A 16539-nucleotide genomic window follows, 5' to 3' on the forward strand; every position below is an offset into this window, starting at 1 on the left:
CTAATTTGCTTCTCTCCTTGATTAGTTTCTGTCTGTTACTTCTTGTTCAGTTTTCAGGTGCTTGGGAAAATGACCTCCTCTTCTTTCTGGCAGCCCCATAAACATTGGAACACTGCTATCATGTCACTCCTAGTCTTTCTTTTCATTTACACTAAATATCTGAAGAAATATTTGCTAGAGTTGCTGATAGTTGAACATCCTTGGAGACAGGGAAATTAGATACCCATTTCTGCTTTCATACATCTATATTAAGGGCATTCTGTCTCAGTGAACTCTGTTCATCTAATTTTGTAAAAGATTGCTATTCCTAAGCAATTATTTCAAAGGTTATTAGACAAATAAATAAAATACTTGAACTTTTCATGATAAACCATCTTCCTATCTCCTGCCCTCTGAACAAATCAAATAGGTAGTACTGTACAAGTTCTAAATTCAAAGTCACGTTTTTCTAACTTGTTATATTTCAGTTATGCTATGGCAAGTTTTTTGTCCATAAAAGTAAAAGGAGTGAAATTTGTTACTTCATTTTGTTTTACTCGCATTTACAGACTGTCTTTGTCCTTGGGCTAGCAAATCATTTTCCTCACAAAAGTATCCATTTGCAGGAGGATTCAAACAGAACTGCTTAGTTGCAGTTACTGTATATGATAAGCTAATTTTGTACAATCATTTACTACAAAATCTATTTATGTGCCCTAGTTCATTGCAAACTTTGTTTGAGGCTATATAATGAATTGCAGCAAAACCTAGTCAAACCATATGTCTTTGTATGGTTCACCAGGTGTGCATTTTTCAGAAAGATTTCCACCTGGGGATTCTTAATGCAATTTACTTAATGCGGCTACTTGTCATGTAACAAGCATTTCTTAATGTGCCACATTTTGCTGTTTTCCAAAACTGCAAAAGCTGTGAGATTGTCAGGACTTTGGCAAATACATGGTAGGCCCTTAAATTTGGGTAGATCAAGTCATGTGTTGCACCTACTATTTTTATTTATTTATTTATTTTATTTATTTTTTTATTTATTAGATTTGTATGCCGACCCTCTCCGAAGACTCGGGGTGGCTAACAACAATAAAAAAGACAATGTAAACAAATCTAATATTAAAAATAATCTAAAACCCCCCCAATTTAAAGAACCACTCATACATACAAGCATACCATGTATAAATTCTATAAGCCTAGGGGGAAAGGAAATTTCAATTCCCCCATGCCTGATGACAGAGGTGGGTTTTAAGGAGCTTGTGAAAGGCAAGGAGGGTGGGGGTAACTCTGATATCTGGGGGGAGCTGGTTCCAGAGGGTCAGGGCCGCCACAGAGAAGGCTCTTCTCCTGGGTCCCGCCAAACAACATTGCTTAGTCAATGGGACCCGGAGAAGGCCAACTCTGTGGGACCTAACCGGTTGCTGGGATTCATGTGGCAGAAGGCGGTCCCGGAGATATTCTGGTTCGATGCCATGAAGGGCTTTATAGGTCATAACCAACACTTTGAATTGTGACTGGAAATTGATCGGCAACCAATGCAGACTGCGGAGTGTTGGTGTAACATGGGCATACCTTGGGAAGCCCATGATTGCTCTCACAGCTGCATTCTGCATGATCTGAAGTTTCCGAACAGTTTTCAAAGGTAGCCCCATGTAGAGAGCATTACAGTAGTCAAACCTCGAGGTGATGAGGGCATGAGTGACTGTGAGCAGTGAGTCCCGGTCCAGATAGGGCCGCAACTGGTGCACCAGGCGAACCTGGGCAAACGCCCCCCTCGCCACAGCTGAAAGATGGTTCTCTAATGTGAGCTGTGGATCGAGGAGGACGCCCAAGTTGCGGACCCTCTCTGAATGGCTCAAGAATTTCCCCCCCCAGGGTTATGGAGGGACAGATGGAATTGTCCTTGGGAGGCAGAACCCACAGCCACTCCGACTTATACGGGTTGAGTTTGAGTCTGTTGACACCCATCCAGACCCCAACAGCCTCCAGGCACCGGCACATCACTTCTACTGCTTCCATAGCAAAGTCCCTCTTTAAGGTCATAAAGAGTTATGCACATAGTCATCAGCCATTAATATTTCTGTGCCTAATGCATTGATACTGTAAAAAACGTTGTGACTGAAAAAGTGGAAGTCATATGGCCATTGCAGCTATCCAGTGATTACATTGAACACTTTTAATGTAAATAATATGTACCAGGGAAGCTTAACAAGGAGGATAAAATGAACATCAGTATGTATGTGTGTGTGCAGTAAATCTATGTACTTTTCAACTTTTTACTAAAATAATGACTGGGGAGTGATTAGAATTAGAATAAAATAGAATAACAGAGTTGGAAGGGACCTTGGAGATCTTCAAGGCCAAACTCCTCCTTAGGTAGGATTTCAGACAAATGGTTGTCCAATCTTAGATTAATTGATTTTGTTTTCTAAAAACTTAGAAAATATTTAGATTAATTCTTAGCCAAATATTCCTAAAATACATAGATTATCCCCTCGTTTAATCTAATCTTGCCTAATCTCTTTCTCAGTCACCAAAGTCATCCTCTTTCAATATATCCCATAAACCACCCACTTAGTTGGCTCATCGTTGCAAATGTAATGGTAATGGAAATAGCTGATCTCCAAATTCTCTTGCTCTCAACATCTTGGGAAAACATTGTTTCTCAAGGCCTGCTGGAGATAGCCATAGCCCTTGGGGAAAAAGCATTTACATAATTGCTTTTGTCTGTGCAACATGTGTTGGAAAGAAGAGAAATATCCTACAATTGCAGCTAGCTTATAATAAAATACTAAAAATCAGAAATAATGGAGACAATCATGATATAAAGTAAACCGGGAATGTTAAATACACAGAAGAAGGATATATTTCCAGTTCTTTCCTGGCTAGAAATCAAATGAGGTTGAGAAGAAAATCATTGAAGATCTCATACCAGGACACCAATGCAAGCATAACAAGTTTGATAGCTAGATAGCTAGATAAATATCCAATAAGTCACACATGATAATATACATTTACGGCATTTGGCTTAAAATGAGGTTTTGTGTATAAAATCTTATTATTAATAATTGACTATAATTGCATGACTACAACTACATATTGGATGGTTTCAACAGAGAGATATTGCTTTTGTATTCACTGCTTTTTAAAAACTTTTTTGGGAACAAGTGCCATCCTTTGCAGACTATTGGGGTGGGGGTGGGGGACCGTCATTACATAAAGTGTTATGGTAGGACTTAAGCTGGCTTTTATAATATGTTAAATTTTGTGAAGATTTAATGCTTCAAGCTGACCAAGGGAGATTCCAAAAACCATTTCCTTCTGTGACTAAAGGGATTTCTCTCTGAGAAAGTTTAAAACTGTGCAAAAGCCCTAATGGGGTTGGATGACTTTTCCAGCATTTAACTCTAACCTGTATTATTAAATTAACATTTATTTTGAGCTGGAGGAACAAAGGCCCTATGCCAGAAAAAATAAACAGTGAACATGCTAGTGCTATATCTGACTGGAAAATCTCTCTATCCTTGGCAAAAAGTCACCATCTTTTGTTCTAAGGCATATGTAAAGATAATTAGGCTGGAGTTTTCAATAATAATAAAATATTTGAAATTGGAGAATATGAAGCTACCTTCTAGTTGTTATAACGCAAGAATGATTTGAAAATTGAGGTATTTCTCTAAACAATAGATGTAATAGAAATAGGCAAAGGAATGAGATCCAATTTGAAATAAAATAATATGAATAGAATGGTCTCCAACTGTTAAATAAATTAGCCTCTTTGATAATTTAATAACCATCACCACTTTAGATTCACTTTATGAATCATCTGTTGCCATCAACTCTATGGTACAGAGATCTGGAACTTATCAATAATGTTAGCCAGCAAAGTGCATTTTGGATAAACATACAAAAGATAACAGTAATTGTTTTATGAATCATTATATAGTAATCAATAGGTTAAACCACCTAATTAGCTATTGGGAAAAAGAAGGAAAGATGGGAAAAGAGCAAGGAAGGAAAAATAAGGAAAAGGGAAGGAAGAAGGAAGGAGAATGAAGAAGGAAGGAAAAAGAAAAGGAAGGAAGGAAGGAAGGAAGGAAAGAAGGAAGGAAGGAAGGAAGGAAGGAAGGAAGGAGGAAGGAGATTATAATGAGTATAAGGGAGGATCTCAGGAAACTCATGCCTTAGCACTTGGAAACCCCTGTTTCCCCTGACACAAGTTCCGTGTCATGCCCATTATGACCACCCCAGCCCTAGCTCACTCCCCCCCCCGGTCCCCTGACATCAAACACAACCCTGATGAAATCAAGTTTGACACCCCTGACATAGACCTATTATAAATGACAATATGACAAAGTAGGAACAATCTTGTATTGTGGAATCTGCAAAGAATGCCATTTGCCTGCCAGCAAGAAGCCGTGTGACCATAAAATAGAAAAGTAATAGAAAATGAAGAGAGTAAATTGTTATGGGACTTCAGAATTCAAACAGACACCTACTACATAACATCCCAGACTTAACATATTGTCAATAATAAACACAGAGGTAGCAGGAGACAAGAGAAAGGACTTGAGAGAAATAATAAATTATAAAGACCTACAAATAGAACATTGTGGCAAAATAAGCAAAGCCAATACCAGTAGTAATAGATACCTTGGGTGCAATCTCAAAACAACTGGAGCACCACTAGAATACCATCGGCATTGACAAAATCCCCATCAGTCATTTGCAAAAAGCAGATTATTTTGGAACAGTTTACATCTTGAAAAAAATGTAAATGTAACTCTATCAAACAATATTATCTGTCTATCCCAGGTCCTTGACAAGGACTCAGTAGATAGACAAAAATACCAAATCCCACTCCAAACATCTGGCTGACTATGTGATGAACCATAATAATAACAGCTTAAATGTTATTCTAATTCCAAAGACTGCGTGGCTTACAAATAAAATGTATTTTATCACATTCAATAACATAAACATATCTGTCTCCATTTGAGCAGCATTTTCAAGAGTTTCTAAGTGCCTTTCTAAAGAGCCTTGTTCTTATACTTCTTTGAAAATATAATATAGAAGGATGTGGACAGCTTGAATATCTGGGACTGAACTAATATCCATTCTTATTTTTAAAATTTCTATATTTATATGTAGTTTTATTACAGATATCTACTTGTACAATATACGTAGTTCAGATATAAAGAACTCCAACCAACCTGGCAACAATACTATTCATTGCCCAATAAACTTTGAATGTTGGAGCTTCTGTTGCTTTTGGCAAAATGAAGAAACAACAACACATTGCCACCAGCTCTGCTCCATTAGTGAATGGGTAATATACCACAACTCATGTAGGAAAGGGCTAGGACTTGCATCATAGTACTATCTAATTTCCCATGTTCCTTCCCATTGACACTACTGTACTATTTTTAGTATCGAAGTACTCCAGAGATGAAATCCAGCAGGTTCTGCCAGGTTATGTAGAACTGGTAGTAGAAATTTTGAGAAACAGCAAATACCACCTCTGGCTGGCCCAAGAATAGGTTGGGAATGGAGATTTTGCAATATCCTCCCCCCAGGAGTAGGGAGGAAATGGGGATTTTGCAGTATCCATCCCCAGAAGTGGGTGGGAATGGGGATTTTGCAGTATCCTTCTCCTGCCATGGCCACCAACTGCTCAATTCAGTAAAGTGGGATTTTGGTGAACTCTTTTGAACATTTTACAGATTACTTAAGAAGAGCTAGCACTTCTTTTTTACCCGGTAAAGCTGAAAAATATATTCATTGTCATATTTTGAAATCCCTCCCGCCCTCCAAGAGTTCTATCATAGCAAGACTGTCACGCTGAATATTGCCAGCCCCAGAGACATTTAGTAATTAAATAGTTAACTGTGTGTGCTTTATTAAGTTCCTCCTATTATGATGTAATATCCTGCCATATCTAATACCACTTCATTCTTCTTCATTCTAAAATCTCCATTCTTATTCCTATCCACCATCATGTAAGATGTATTTGTTATTTTGTCCACCGGGACATGTTTTATTTTTTCTACTTTTATAATAAAAGAAATCTTGTTTTCAACAAATGACTAAAAGCTTCCATCCATCAGCTCCGCGGTAATTTAAAGTTCAAACGGACTTTAATCATTTTCACTATCGCCACAAAGACACCTATATGGACATGGATTGTTGGTCTATTAATAAATTAATAGACATGAAAGATGCCCATTTCCAAGTCATTTTTAAGTTCTCACATATAGAAAATTCACTGTTATTACTCTGAACTTAGCAAATATGAACTTAGTAAATAAGATGCCAATATTTACTCACATAGAATGCTGATTCTGTGTGTGGGGTTTTTTTTTGTGTGTGGGGGGGTTTCCACTTGAATATAAAATTACATGATCATTGAATGATATTAATTTTACAACATTTTAAGATTGTATTGTGATTGTTCTCAAAATGAATGCACTTTTTATGGATTATTAAAAAATCATATTTCTTTTTTCCAACACTGAACAAATGTGACATGCTACATAACCAGCTTTGCCAAGTGTTCAGATTTCGGAAAACAATAAGGTTCATGTGAATTTATTGACAGGCTAGTCCAGATGTTGGAAAATGTTCTGTGTTCAATGCTGCCCCCAAGTGAATTCAGTCAGAAAGAGGAAGTGTCATCTTACCTGCAGGTTTTGGGGTTTTTCACAGTTGTTTATACCTTGATCTTTCCTTCTCTCTCTCTCCAGTGTGACCCACTTAAATTTCAGCATCCACTTATCTTCTTCTCAGCTCATTCTCCATAGCACAGAAAAACACTGGAAGAAAACAGAACAGAAGGGAGACCTCAGGCAGTAAAATTTCAAGATCCATCATTTCAAGATGCAGACAACCAAATGTTGAACCAAATGTAGATTTAAATGTGAGCGGAATCTGGACCATAGCGGTAGTTCAAGAGTAATTTGTGAAACTGTCAGCTTCTGTCATTTCTGTGCTTATGATTTGTTAGAGGAAGAGGGAATGGAGGAATGTAGATCTTCAGTAGAATAATTTACATTTTTTTCCTCCCTTTTGAGCAGCAAAACCTCATATTATCATCAAGTATGACTTTGACTTTATAATAGCAAGAATTTTTAGCATGCGGCATATGCAGATTTATAATTCATAACTTAATTATTGTTAAATGAAAGTCATGTATGGGTACAGAATGAGGCATAACTTATCCCAGTGTATCTATTTTCATTCTACATCTCAGGATGCCTGAAACTTGCTTTGCCAATCTTTTTTAGAGAAAGCAACGTTATGCAGAGCACAGAAAAGAAGTAAGAAATAGTATGTCAAAGTAATTCAAAGTGCTTTAAAAAAGAAAGAAAAAGAGGTTGTATAGCTAAATTGATTTGCACCAACATCATACACTATAGTTATCTATGCTGTTCCATTCTTATGCACCACTGTTCTTTCTATTACATATACAGTAGTCCCTCGCTATATCGCGCTTCCCCTACCGCGGCTTCACTTCATCGCGGGTTTTGAAGTCAGCGTTGGCACAGATACGGCGCTTAGAAGTTTGGAAGGGCAGGACAAGCGCTCAGCTCATGCTAGGAGAGAAGCTTCATTTGAATCATTTCACCACACAAACAAGCGCTAGAATAATTCCAGCGGGACTCCCGAATGATGAGCGGGGCAGGGACTGAGCTCCGGCGGAGGCCCGTCCCCTGGTTCAACCCGCCTTGCCAGTGCCGAGAAGGCAGTCTTTGGAGGCGCGCTTAGTGATTGGCGGCAGCGGCGGTGTGCTTGGGGTTGTAGAAAGAGCTCCCGGCAGCGCGCGAACGAGTGAGCGCAAGCAAAGAAAGGAACGCGACACGGTGGGGATTTCCAGACTGGGCTCGAGGGCGGAAGAGGAAGTGCTGGGTGGGTGGAGGGGGGAAAAAAAGAAAAGAGAGAGAGAGAAAAAAAGAACCAGCCGGGGCAGCTCACCAGGGACTTTCCAGCCGGGGCAAGGCAAAAAAGACAATGTTTGGCCGAACTGCTGCAAAGAACAGCAGTGGGTCGGGAATGCTCGGGGGTTGCAATTCTTTTGCCCCCTCCCCTTCTTTTCTTCAGGTGCAGAGTAAGTAGTATTGGGGGGAAAGGTTAGCTGTTGCTCGCCTCCAGGCATCCGGAGCTGGTGGGAAGGAGGATAAATTCCCCATCACGGATTTCACCTATCGTGGCCGGGTCTGGAACATAACAGCCGCGATAGGTGAGGTCTTACTGTATATGCTGCTTCACATATCATCTTTCTCTCTGTAAACTTTCCACATTTTTTTAGAATTTCTAGCTATCTATCATCTATCTATCTATCTATCTATCTATCTATCATCTATCTATCTGTTGTGGTCCGTCCATATCCCAAACAGCTGATCACGGATCCCGAGGATCGAGAGATGGTTGTGGCCTGATACCCTAAGCTTGTGCACTTGGCACCCAAGTCTTATAGTGAGGAGGTTGGAGAGGATGTGGTTTTGAAAGCTGACAGCCAACCAGGCCTTCTGCACCTCTCAAGGTGTACATGAGTGACTCAGGAGAAGCCTCTTCTAGATGCTAGAGTACGCAGAGTTGCCAGAAGGCACAAGCGGCTAAGTAAGAGGACGTCTCTGTGTGAATAGATCTCTAGAACAATTGGCCCACCCTTAGGCTATTTAAGGGTGAACCACGTGATGCTTCAGTGTGGAAGTCAACTTTTGTTATGTTCCATGTTATGTCTCTGCCCAGTGACTAGTGGTGGAATAGCATTGGGTGTTCCTGTCACTGGGTAGAGATGAATCTTGGCGGGAGCAATGTTGTGTGCTAATTGGCAGAGTTATTATGGGCTGGAGTATAAATGGGCTGTCACCAGCCTAAGTTACCTAGAGCTCATGTATTGCTTGTACCGGTTGTTTTCCATGTTGGAATTGAATAAAGCTGCTGTTGATTACCTAGCTGTGCCTCCGACTTAATATTCCAGATATCCACTTGGATTTCTCTCTTAGGATATTATTATTTCAATGATGAATTATGAACTGGGAAATTGGGCTCATTATCTCTGGGCTTCTCGCCAACTCAGAGTGAATCAGTTAATGAGAGCTGTGTGATCAAATAAATTTTTTGTGAGTTTTAGTTTATATTTTGGACTCTAGCATCTGTTGTACATACTCCTGATCAGTTGGAAGATGATGAAGATATGGAGGACTTGGATTCAGATAGTGTTTATGAATTAGTGGGGGGGGGGTTTACAGGTAGTAGAACAGGTGGGAGGCCAGCCACAGGATGGAGCTATGAGCTCAGGATCTAGTGAGGGAGAATCAGACGTGCGCTGGGTTAACCCTAAATTCAGAAGGGCCCAAAAACGTAGAGAACAGAGGTCTGGAAGAAGATATTAAGGAGAGGAATGGGTTAAATATTGTAGTGATGTCAGGGGGCATGTCAGGGGGTCAGTGGAGAAAAAGGGTGGAGTTTCAACGTTGCCGAAAGGAAAATGGATGTGTTTTTGCCATGCTAAAGTAAGCCAAAGTATTTTGTATTGTTATCAGTCAGTGCTGCTGTTTTTCAAAGTTATGTGGTTAGGAAAATAAATCTTGTTTAAGTGAAAAATGCAGATAAGAGAGATAACTGACGAGTGCTATATGGAATGTGTTTGAATTACAGGAGAGCAGAGAAATAAATGGAGTTTCTTTATTCATGAAATGATGCATTTAATAAGAGTTATTTGTAATTGCTAATTTTCTACCAGAAACCAGAACAGCACCAGACCTATTTCTTGCTTTGTTGCTGGATTTCTAAATCCAAACCTCCCTGCTCCTAAAATATTAGAATTACATGCTTAAATCCTGTAAAATCAGTGTGTGGGGGACTATTTCTTGGGGGGACTCATCGCTGGGACAGAACACTATCTAGCTATAATCTTCTGTGTTTCCCCTCTCTTCTCAATATAGTTATTCTTCATTCATATACAGTCAGAGTTTAATTTAGCAGACTATCTGGAAAAAGGTGTGCTCATTAAATCTGAAGGTCCACTTTGCACATATGTAAAAGTACATCTGCAGAATGGAGAAGGCCATTGACCATTGAGCAGCAACTATTCAACAATTAAGCTACTTCTTTGCCACAAATTTCAAGATGCATAAAGTAAAAAAATGTTGATCAAAGGAGGAGTCCAGAAAAATAAAGAAAATAGAATTTGGCAGACAGAATACACTTGCACAGTTCCCACAGAGCTGTTTTCTGATCAAGATTTGTACAAGCATACCCGTTTGGAAAAAATATAACATTGTCTCATGTGAATTGTTATAACTTCTATAAACACCATCATCTGAGTCATGCTAGATTTCATCAAAGCAAGTGCAGCCAGAGGCAGCAATATCATGTCAGGGATTTCCCAGACTTTGTATTATGTAATCCACATTTGCTTTTATTTTAGTTCTTATCTGCACATTTATGCTTTCACAAGCTGAGCCCTCCTGCCTTTTTCCCCAGAGAAACTCTGTCAAACCAATGCTAGGTCATGACATTCTCTCTTTATGCAAGTTTGTCTGAAATAAACACCAATCTCTGTGAACTTCCATCACAGCAATCCACAACAGGCAAATTTCAATTCCCTCCCCCTGAATTTCATACTTCTCCACTCCCCGGTTTTACTGCTAACTGTATCTAGCATAGGGTAAGGTCAAGATAGAATTTAGACATAGCACCACCAATGTTGCTACTTACTGTGCAAGGAAAATAAGCTAACTTGAATCACCAATCACAGAATTATTACATCCACTTTCAATGGAATGAAAGATATAGTAGCATAAATCATTCTGGGGGTAAAGTAGACATAATATGAACATTTTAAATAGATGCAGTAGATTAAATTATGAGAATGTTCACATGATATCTTGTCTTTTCAATGGACTTATGACAACAGGACATCATCCTTTTTTCTTTCTCATTACTCCAGTTTCTATGGTTTTATTTCTTCTCCACTCTATCTCTGCACCATTTTAGTACCTATGCTGATTTGCATATTTATACATCTTTGGTGAGTTACAAGAGCAACATAAGTCTATTTTGAGCTTTGTACCCTCTTATTTTATTTTCAATATTGCAATTGGACTGTTTGTTTCCTTCTTACTGAGCATAGTGAAGGACAAGTACCAACCTCTTCATAAGTCACCCAATCTCAGTGGCAGAGTATGAATGACTATTTAATATAAAAGCTGCTCTAATGAATGCTCCCCACCCTCCTTGCCTTTCATAAATTGCTTAAGACCCACCCATATCACCAGGCATGGGGAAATTGAGACATCTCCCCATAGAGTTTATGTATGGTATGCTTGTGTTGTATGTTTTTTAAATGACGGGTTTTTACATACTTTCTTTTAATCTTACATTTGTTACATTGTATATTGTTATTATTATTGTTGTGAGCTGCCCCCAGTAGTGATGGGCGAACCCAACAGTGTTCGGATTCGGCTAGTTTGGATGAACTTTACGCAAAATTTGGCCGAACTTGAACCGAACCTGAACCCGAACGGGGATTCCCAGCAAAAGATTCTGGGGGTGGAGCTTTGACATCACGTAAGCCGCCCCGAGTCTTCGGAGAGGGGCGGCATACAAATCTAAGTAATAAATAAATAATAAATAAAAACATTGTTATTTTTACGAAAAAGGACACCGCAGCGGCGCTGCAAGCAAAGGGCAGTCCTTTCACGTAAAAATTAACATGTTTATTTTTACGTGAAAGAACTGCCCTTTGCTTGCAGCACCACTGCGGCATCCGTTTTCATAAAAATAACAATGTTTATTTTTATGTGAAGACCTCCCTTTGAAGGAGCTGGGGAAACCCTCCCTCGAAGAGATTACGGGGCGGAACTTTGACGTCACCGGCAGGTTGCTAAGGATGCCAACCTGCCCATCAAAGCTCCAAACGCCGAACACAACCCCGAACTTTGCCCGAAGTTTCAAAAAAATTCGGGTTCGTGTTCGGCATACCGCACACTGCAAAATTCGATACGGACCTGAATTGTGCAAGTTCGGTTCGCCCATCACTAGCCCCGAGTCTGCAGAGAGGGGCTGCATACAAATCTAATAAATAAATAATAAATAAATTATTATGAGACAACTGCCTGCTACTTTGCCTTGTTCTTCAGCTGCTTGGCTACAGCACTATCTCAAACTTTACTTCAGGGGGAAAAAAAGAATCCCACTACTGCTGTCACTCCTGCTATTTCTTCCACCCCAACTTCCTCATTCAATAACTTGTTTGCTTTCAGGTCTGGAAAATATGCCTGGTGAATGACTATGGTTACCTGTATTGAGGCATGTTCCTAAGTCCAAAAGCTTTATATGTAATGGCATCTATTCACAAGCAAGTGTGTGCTTTTTGCCGACGATGTGAAACTTTTCAACACCACTGACAACACACTCACTCTCCAAAAAGACCTTGACTTTGTTTCAGATTGGTCTAACACCTGGCAACTTCAAATATCAACCAACAAACATTCCACATCGGCAAAAAGAATCCAAACCTCATATATGAACTGAATAAACAAATTCTCGCAGCCAACCCACACTCAGTAAAAGACCTTGGAATACTAATATCAAACGACCTAAGTGCTAAAGCCCACTGCAACAATATCGCCAAAAAGGCTTCCAGAGTTGTTAACCTGATCCTACGTAGCTTCTGCTCTGGCAATCTCACACTACTGACTAGAGCCTACAAAACTTATGCCAGACCCATTCTCAAATACAGCTCATCTGTCTGGAACCCACACCACATCTCAGACATAAACACTCTCGAAAACGTCCAAAGATATTTCACCAGAAGAGCCCTTCACTCCTCCACTCGAAACAGAATATCCTACGAAAATAGACTAACTATCCTGGGTCTTGAAAGCTTAGAAGTACGGCGCCTAAAACACGATTTAAGTATTACCCACAAGATCATATGCTGCAACGTCCTTCCGGTCAATGACTACTTCAGCTTCAACCACAATAACACAAGAGCACACAACAGATTCAAAGTTAATATTAACCGCTCCAAACTTGACTGTAAAAAATATGACTTTAACAATTGAGCTGTCGAAGCGTGGAACTCATTACCGGACTCAATAGTGTCAACCTATAACCTCCAACATTTCTCCCTTAGACTCTCCACGATTGACCTCTCCAGGTTCCTAAGAGGCCAGTAAGGGGCGTATATAAGTGCACTGATGTGCCTATCGTCCCCTGTCCAATTGTCTTTCCTTATCTCATATATCATATATATTCTCTCCTTATCTATCTATCTATCTATCTATCTATCTATCTATCTATCTATCTATCTATCTATCTATCTATCTATCTATCTATCTATATCATATATATTCTATCCGTATCTCTTATATCATATATCTTCTCTTCTTTTTTACTTTCTATCTTTATATATATTACTTAATGTCTATTCTCTTCCATATGTATTGTATATTGGACAAAGAATAAATAAATAAATAAATAAATAAATAAAATAAAGTGAATTGTGTCTTAGCTGCTTTTTCTTTCAAAGAAACAGCTCAGATGTTGAAGAAATAGATTAGAATACTTGTAATTTGTACTGCCAACAAGTGAGGCAGTTATATTTTTTTTTCTTTTTAATGTGAGATGGTTAAGAGAATTCTAGCCGGTTACACAGTGGGGCATTGAGTGAATGACAGCTCATATGTAGCTGGGCATTTGGAGAAGACACTGGTTGGTATACACTGATTTTGGCTTTCTTTCAGCATTCCATGTTAGCTGCATAAAGCTAATGAATGGATAGCTTCCAAATATCAGGAGAGACTGAGCAATAGAATTGGATTGGGAACAATGCTATGTGGTTCTTAGTTTATTCATTAAAAGATAGAGGCACAAACCAATTCAATATGAATCTGGTTTTATGGCAATAATTGTTTAGGTGTGTATATGTGCCTTTAAATCCCTGAAGTTTCTTTTGCAAGATTTCAGGAGTGGTTTGCTATCGTCTTCTTCCTAGAACTGATGGAAAACCCAAAGAAACCCACCTGTCTTCAACCTAAGATGGGAATAGAATTCATATTCTTCCAGTTTTGTACCATAACCACTACACCAAGCTGGCTGTCATTAATAACCTTACCAAATTAAACATTCTAACAAACATTGGATTGCTTCAGTTCTGTGCTGTGAAATTCTCTGCTTTCTTATTTGCTTAAGATAGTCTTCACTTGTAGTTGGCGGTTTTTTCATTCTGTCAAACTCTTTTGTAAGTAGCACTTTTTGTATAGAACATCAAATTTAATGACTACTTTGGAAATAATAACGACAGTTTCCATGTGTGCTTTCTGTTTTCCAGAGCTTTTACTGAGAATTGAGAGGAAGCCAAAGCAGCTGTTTACTGGATTTTTGATTACTGGAAATATGGCTCCCATTGAGAACCTGAAGCAACTTTTGGGTACACAATGAATAGTCGGCTATTCAGGTTTTCAAAAGCCTTTTGTATTACACAGAAATGGAGGTCTGATCCAAGACATTTTTTTTCCTGAAATTATATTCCTTCTTATATAAGACAAATTATAACATGGCAGAGGCTAGTGTTGTTTTGGCACTTGAGGCAGAAAATTTCAAAACCACTTCTTTCTCTGACGTTGGGTAAAGGGAAACCACACAATAATAATAAATGAAGAAACAATTAAATTGCTCATTTTTCATCTCGTCCAGTCCAAAATCTGAGGCTACCTGAGGAGACACTAGACTGGCAATTCAGATTACAATCTGCTATGTCTGATACACAGATGTCAAAGACCTACTGAACGTTAGTATAAGATTTTATGTAAAAAGATGTCTAGTCCTAAAGCAACTATGGTACAACAAGCTCTATTTTTGCTTCATATTAACAGAACAATGTACATATTGTTTTAAAAAGAAAGGAAAAAATGAGATAAAATATTGTCCAAATTATTTTTCAGAACTGAAGGAAAAATAAGGTAGATGAATTTCTAGAAACGTTTGATGGAAAGACAATATATATTTGTAATTGTTCTGCTGATCATGAAAATCAATCTCTATTTTGAATTTGCCTAAGACCATCCCATATTAAAACTTTGAGGACAAAGAAAAGTTTCATGCTTCTATTTTATATTAATAGCACAGAGAAAATCTATGTAGTTGTCAGGAATCAAAAATGACTTAATGGCACATAATTAGTGATGGGTGAACCAAACTCGCACAATTTGGGTCCGTACCGAATTTTGTGGTGTTTGGTATGCCAAACACGAACCCAAAATGTTTAGAAATTTCAGGCAAAGTTCGGGGTCGCGTTTGGCGTTTGGAGCTTTGACGTCACCGGCAGGTTGCTAAGGATGCCAAGGTGATCACTTCCTGGATTCCATTGAATCCAGGAAGTGATCACCTTGGTGTCCTTAGCAGCCTGCTGGTATACGTGATGTCAAAGCTCTGCCCCCGGAATCTCTTGGTGGGATTCCCCGTTCGGGTTCGGTTTGGGATTTTGCGTGAAGTTCGTCCGAACTTGCCGAACCCAAACTCCGTTGTGTTCACCCATCACTACACATAATCAACTTTGGGTCTATGGAAAAGCCCAGAAATGGATTATGTCTTAAGAACATCGATTGGATCAAGTCAGCAGGCAAAGACTGGTATTTTATTGATAGACGTTTTAAACGTAGACTCCTTAAAGATTATTAGTTGTTTTATTGTCTGCTTTGCCAATGGTGGGTGCTTGTAGGAGAGAAACTGGCAGAGCTTGAGTAGTTAAATGAGACATTAGTTTAGAATCATTTCAGAGCCACAAAAGAATGAGGTCTAACCTCCTTAGAATACTGTCGATCCTTGTATAATTTTGTTAGGTGCAAACTCAATATGAGAAGATTTCTATCTACAGGTTTTAGCAATCAGTCAATATGGGCCTGACTTTTCACACCTGACAGGGTTACTATTAACTAATATTGCAAATTTATAAAGGATTTTACATGACATATCACCAGAAATACTTATGTTTGAATATGATTTGTTAATTATTCTAAAAGGAACTTGAATTAAAGATGTGTAATAAGAAATAAAAACAATACTTTTTCCATTGGGGGAAAAGACAACAAACAATTCAAACTGCTATAAAAAGTGGATCACAGGTAAAATTTCACATCGCTTATAAACGCAATTCAAGAACATCTCTTTTTTCGAAGATGTGCAAAAGTCTGTTGTGACTCTTTTCTACCATATCAAAAGCCAGAATTGACTAATCTACTACAATCTCTCTATTCTGAAATGTGGATAAGAAATTATCTCTTTCACATTTGAAAGGAAATAAATCCCCAAAAAATGAAAAGGTATTCTAAAAATGTCATAGAAAAAGTGTGAGCATCCATTTTATAGTGCTATATTAAAAAAAAAAATTCAGAGCCCATATTTATTCCATGTTATCAAGCTTCTTTGCCCATGAATAATCCTATAGTGCTTTGTTCGTCCCATTTCTTAAACTATTTTTAATTTTTAAAATATTGGGAACTAAATAGTTACAAAGCAAAGTTCCAAGCTCTATATTGACAAAGA

The 16539-nt window shown here is 38.5% G+C and overlaps 1 long non-coding RNA gene across 1 annotated transcript in view; it reads left to right on the plus strand.

Annotated features, from left to right (window-relative positions):
• Positions 1-15051, plus strand: part of LOC139165962 (uncharacterized) — a 32334-nt gene extending 17283 nt beyond the window's left edge. Inside the window, exon 3 of the long non-coding RNA XR_011558856.1 lies at positions 14327-15051. This is a non-coding gene — a long non-coding RNA (uncharacterized lncRNA). The remainder of the gene's footprint in view (positions 1-14326) is intronic.
• Positions 15052-16539: the final 1488 nt, after the last annotated feature.

This window comes from Erythrolamprus reginae, chromosome 3 (assembly GCF_031021105.1).
Source record: "Erythrolamprus reginae isolate rEryReg1 chromosome 3, rEryReg1.hap1, whole genome shotgun sequence".
Taxonomy (NCBI): Eukaryota; Metazoa; Chordata; class Lepidosauria; order Squamata; family Dipsadidae; genus Erythrolamprus; species Erythrolamprus reginae.